Source organism: Lontra canadensis, unplaced genomic scaffold (genome assembly GCF_010015895.1).
Source record: "Lontra canadensis isolate GAN:19392208 unplaced genomic scaffold, GSC_riverotter_1.0 scaffold15, whole genome shotgun sequence".
NCBI classification, from domain to species: Eukaryota; Metazoa; Chordata; class Mammalia; order Carnivora; family Mustelidae; genus Lontra; species Lontra canadensis.
In genome coordinates this window covers 25,413,607-25,419,851 of record NW_022631009.1, presented here as the reverse complement: position 1 = coordinate 25,419,851, position 6,245 = coordinate 25,413,607, and positions in this window count along the sequence as shown.

Sequence of the window (6,245 nt, the reverse complement as noted above, 5' to 3'; positions counted from 1 at the left end):
TATTGGAAAAATGACTTTTGATCATAGCAATAGAGAAATAAACTGTCTCAAATGTAAAATGTTCACCTGTGTAGATGTGAATGTTTTATACAGACAATTCTATCATTCTCATAGCTAGAAGAATAGGCATTTGGTTACCGGAGAAACACCAACGTGTTTGGGAAAGCTCTCCAGATACACATATACTTTTAACAGTTTTGAAGGACTGGGTCCATAGAACAAAAAGATTTCTTGGGTTGCTTGTAACAGCTATTTTAGGAATTATAGGCATTACTGCTACAGCTACCACTGCAGGAATAGCCTTGCATCAAACTGTACAAACTACAGAATTTGTACATAAGTGGCACGAGAATGCTAGCAAGGCTTGGAATCAACAAATGATCATAGATCAAAAATTAGATGAAAGTATCTCTGATTTAGAAATAGCCATGATCTATATGAGATGGTCTTAAAAATATAAAGCTTAGACTTCATATTTTATGTGACTGGAATGTTGTTTCTTTCTGTGTTACTCCCCATGCCTATAATGAATCAAATATCTTGGAGCAAAATTCACTGGCATATTACTAACCATTATGGTGATAATCTAACTTTAGATATTAGACAACGTCAAGATACTCTTCTAAGTATTACTCACTCATCATTACAATCAGTTCCAGGAGTGAGTTTTACTCAAAGAAATAATGATATTCTGTCTGATTTAAACCCTTTCACTGGGATTGAACAAACTGGTCTTGCATTATAGGTGGAATGATGATTCTTGTTGCTATAATCTTTTTATGCTTAGTCCTTAGATGCACGCGAAAATCCCTCCAATGACTAAAGAATCAAGAAGCTGCTAAATCAACTTTTCTACTTCTTCACAAAGAAAAAGGGGGAGATGCAACTGCCCCTCAGAATAATGTATTACATAAACTATAACCCCTGGACGATCTGAACTAGTTACCAAGCACATTTAGATACGGCCTTAAGAACAACATATACTGGCAACAGGTCTTTGGGGGAAAGGACGATATACGACCTTGAAGCTGAGAGCTGGGGATGCCCAGCTCGCTCATGGCGGAATGCCACCTGCTTCTCTTTTCCCTTGTGTCTCCTTTCTCCTCCCAAAAGTGCCTGTTAGTTAGATATGTCCTTTGAATGTGCTTGTTTAACTCTAAACTTTACCCCCCTTCTTGTCTGTCCACAAGACATGTGACTAATGTTTGACCTTCATCGACTCTTCTGTTGGTTATTGTTTCTATCTAATAAAAGTGAGATGGAGGAGTTGCTTGGTGCAGCAGTCTTTTCGACTGTTGTCCCCTGCTCCCTTTCTCTTGTAGCTGACTTGTTTGTGCCTCATTCTTCTCCCGTTCGGCGACTGGAAGCGGCACTACCTAACACGGAACAGCTACATCTGAAGTTATATTGTTTTGGCATAAACAATGGCCTATAAATGCACTACATTATGGTTGTTCACTTAACATTTCTAAAATGCAACAAAGCGGAAAGAGCTAAGATTAAGAAAAGAATATGGGATGCCTAGGTGGCTCAGTCAGTTAAGTGCCTCTTTGGTTCGGGTCATGATCCCAGGGTCCTGGGATGTCCTGCATCAGGTTCCTTGTCAGCGCGGAGCTTACTTCCGCCTGTTGCTCCCCTTGCTTCTGCGCTCTCTCTCACTCCAACAAATATATAAAATATTAAAAGTGGATGCTCACATTAAAAAATGACATAAAATCTAATTTAAACTATATCATCACCTCAATAACAGATCCAGTTATGTGTATAGCTGTCTCCTTCCACCTTACACAGGGCACTTGGGTTAAAGAATGGTAAATCCTGGTACTTGACAAGTTCTCAGCAAACAGTGCTGAATAAATGAAGTTAATGTAACTCTTTGCCTCCACTGGACCTTTCTTAAACCAACCTAAATAAATTGGCATTCATTCAATGTTATGCAAACTAAGATTGCACTATTTTCACTATGAAGATACAAATATGTAATAGTCTAAGAAAAGTCAGTGAAAAGACAGGTTATACTACTTGTAGCTTGAAACAGTAATTCCAGAGATTTTGGAATGCTATACCTCTGATGTACTAATCACTGACATACACCCTCCTTATTCCATATACGGAATGTCGTTCATTGGCTACTTAAACTAATTTATGTAATGTTTCCATTTGCTTAAGAACTTTGAAAAAATGTGTGTGTGTGTGTGTGTGTGTGTGTATGTGTGTGTGAGAGAGAGAGAGAGAGAGAGAGATCAATTTCTAGAGAGACCAATCCTGGCACAGTGGAAAGAATGCTGGAAAGAGAAGACAAAGGACTTAATTCCAGCTTCTCTACAATTTTATTTAACTATGGCCAAAGCCCTTGGTCTTCTCAGGCCCCCAGCTTCTCTTCTATGGCATGATGTGTACCAGGAGAAAGTATAGCCTATTCAAAAGTGCCTCCAAGTAGTAAAAAGATTTAAAAAACAATTATGTTGATACATGTTTTGAAATGTCTGTTAACAAAAAAGTGAGACCAAAGGGCTCGGAGCTCAGGAGAAGGGTTCCTAGAACATATTCATTCCATCTGCTGGGTGGAGGCTGAAACATATACATATTTGTTCAAAAATTTTACAGGAGGCATTTGCTAAATGATTTAAAAGTTACATAATGAATAAACAGTAGTTGCTATAACATATAAATACCTTTACATCAATGCTAAGATAAGGACTGTGATCCTTAATTTGCCTCAACTTGACTGGGCCACAGGATGCCCAGACTTTTGGCCAAACATTATGCTGCGTGTGTTTCTGAGGACAGTTCAGAATGAGATTAACATTTGAATTGATAGACTGAGTAAAACAGATTGTCCTCCTGAACATAGATAAGCCTCATCCAATCAATCAAAGACCTGACTAGAACAAGAAAGCTGAGGGAGAAGGAATATTTCCCGCCTGGCTGCTTAAACTGGCATATTGCTTTTTTTCCAGCCTTTTGACTCAGCCAGAAATACCAGCTCTTCTTGGAGTTTCCTGTCTGACAGCTTTTGGACTGGAATTCATACCATCAGCCCTCCGGGGTCTCCAGCTTGCTGACTGCATATCTTGGGACTTAGCTTCCATTATCACATGAGCCAGTTCCTTACAATAAACCATACGGATGGATAGATAATAAAAACACATATTTATACACACACTATATTTAGAATATATATACCTAGACACTATTGGTTCTGTTTCTCTGAAGCAAGGATGAAATCCTTAGCATGGCTAAAAATGCCTTACATGAGCTGACCTCTCCCCACCTCTCCAACTACATCACATATCTTGATGCCCACCACCTCCACTCCAGCTTCACTGATTTTATTCCATTTCCTCAAACACACCATGCTCTTGCTGTTGGGGGGTTTCACTCATTTTTTCATCGATAAATTCAACGAATTACTGAGTTCCTACTGTGAGTAAAGGACTTTGGTGCTGTGGAGAATACAACGTGAACAAGAGAGCAAAGTGCCTATTTTCATGCAGAATATATTCTAGTCACTGGAGACAAAAATAGCCTATAAACAAACAGGTTAATTTCAGAGAGTGACATGTGCTTCAAAGGAAATAAAACAGAGGGATACAGTGTAACAAAGTGACCAGAGAAAACCTCACTCCATCCCTACAGAATCTATGTGGTAAGAAGGGGACAGCCATGTGAAGATCGGAGGGAAGAGTGTTCTAGGCAGAGAAAAAAACAAACACAAAACTGGTTCTAAAATGAGCTTAAGGGTGCCTGGGTGGCTCAGCAGGTTGAGCATCTGCCTTCAGCTCAGGTCTTGATCCCAGGGCCTGATCGAGTCCCGCACGGGGCTCTGTGCTCAGTGGGGAGCCTGCTTCTCCCGCTTCACCAGACTCGTTGCTATCTCTGTCACTATCTCTGTGTCTCTCAAATAAATAAGTAAAATCCAAAAAATTAAAAAAAAATAAAATGAGCTGGATATGCTAGGAACAGAAAGAAAGATATTGTACCTCTAACAGTGGGGCAGAGAAAGATGATGTGTAGGCAAGAATAAGATAAAGCCTTTACAGCCAGAGTAAAGATTTAAAATTTGATTTTAAGCATAGTGGGAGTCTGTCTTAATCTATTTAAGCTGCTATAGCAAACAAAACAAAACAAAACACTACTGTAAACTGGGCAGCTTACAAAAAAAAAAAAAAGTAACTTTTTACTTCTCACAGTTTTGAATGCGCTAACTGATTTGACGTCCAGTGAGAGCCTCTTCCTTCCTGATAGCCTTTGTCTCAGTTAACAAGGCAAAGGGAGCTATGGAGCTCTCTGGAGTCTCTTTCATAAAGTGCACTAATAAAGTTCCCCTTAGGCCCCAACTCCTAATACTGTCACATTAGCGGCTAGGCTTTCAACATATGAATTTTGGGGAGACGTAAACATTCAGATGATTCAGCAGACATGATCTGATCTACATTTTTTATTTTGCATTGCCATGTGTAACTGTGGGTGTGGAGAGACCAACAAGAGGGCTGCAGTAAAAGGAAATGGTGATAGTAGCTTGGATTACCGTAATGCGGAAGATAAGAAAAAGGACGAATCAGGATACGTTTCGGAGGTGGAATAGATGGAAATTGTCAGCGTGCGTGGGGAAAGGACAGGGTGATTCCTAGGTTTTTGACTTGAATAATCAGTGGGACAGTAGTTCTGTTTTCCGAGACACGGAAATTAGGGTAGATGGGAATGGGTTGGGGGTGGGAGGAAAGGAATCTGCCTATACTGTCCCTCTCTCTGGACTGGGTTTCCGTCCTTCTTCACCTAGTTAACCCCTCCCCAATCTTTGGATCTCAGTTCCAATGTCACTTTCTCAATGAAGTACTTTCCCAACTAGCTCAAACACGCTATTAAGTATATGCTATCTTGGCACCATGCACTTCTCCTTACCACCTGTGTTGTACTGCAAAAGTGGTCACTGACATGTTGCCTTTATTGCCCTCCCTGATGGCCTTCTCACCCCTATTCACCCCTAGATTTGTGAGTGAAACCATCCTTGCTCATCCAGCCACCGGCTGACCCACAGATGACCAGAAAGATATAAAAGAGCCCACTTGAGCCAACCAAAATACAAGAACCACCCAGCCCACTCACAGAATGTTGAGTTGGCTAAAGGACTGCTGTAAGCCACTAGGTTTTGCCATGGTTTGTTACATAGCAAAAGTAGGTACAGGAGCACATACCTCAATTGTAATTTTACATCTATGTGTTTGGTTAGTGTCTGTCCCTCTGAGGAGATCGTGAGCTCTAAAAGAGCAAACACTGCTTTGATTTGAGTTTACCACTCCACAATCAGAGCCCAGCATAGTATCTGGAATACAACGGGCATTCAGCAGGCACCTTGCTGAACGAATGCAAGGGCGAGAAGAGAGGAATACATTGTAACATAAGAGAATAAGGGGAGTTTCCTGAGAGGTAACAAAGGACTGGAGACATCCATTTGTCCAAAGCAAAACTTTTTATCAGCAAAAGGCACTGGGGAATGTAAGAACAAAATTACATTTCCTCTGCTTCCAAGAGCTCTGTCTAGACTAGGGGAGGCAGTACAAAATCAAGAAAATATACTACCAAGGAAGAGGCCCCTAACCCCGTCAGGAAGACAGAAATGTCACGGTTGTCAGGAGAGGGTTCTTGAGAGACAGAAAGTTCGAATGCAGTACTAACAGTATTTTCTTGGAAGAGCAGCCCAAGGGAAGGCCAAAAGAGCCCAAAGAACACGGGTGTTCAAAGGCAAAAGAAAGTCTCCAGCTCGTTATACATCTCAGGACGTGTTGTTCAACAATTTAAGCGGCTGCCACCTCACTGAACTCTAAGGTCCTTCAGAATGAGGGTCATTTCTTCTCATCTATTAGTCCAGTGTCTAACGCGATCTTTTCCAGAAAACAGGAACTCAACAGATATTTGCTGAAAAAAAGAAAAGTTAAAGATGAGACGTAAGCATTGCTCCTACCAAAGGCAGCTTTCTAAAGAGCCCACATTTTCAGATTCAACACAGGGAAGCGGACACACAGAGCAGATGTTCTCAGGCTAAATGGCGCAGAAGCAGTAACTGGGCCCCATTGGCCTTTAGTTTTACGTCTCCGTCCTAGTTACTGGTTATTGGCTTTTTCCCTCCGTGGCTCACAATCCAGGCTGGAAGGACTGACCCGAGGCGGTGTCTGGTAAGCGCTGCTCTCCGCCGGGATGAAAGGCCCGGCAGCGCACCGGCCTCCGCGGCGCGCCAGCCACAG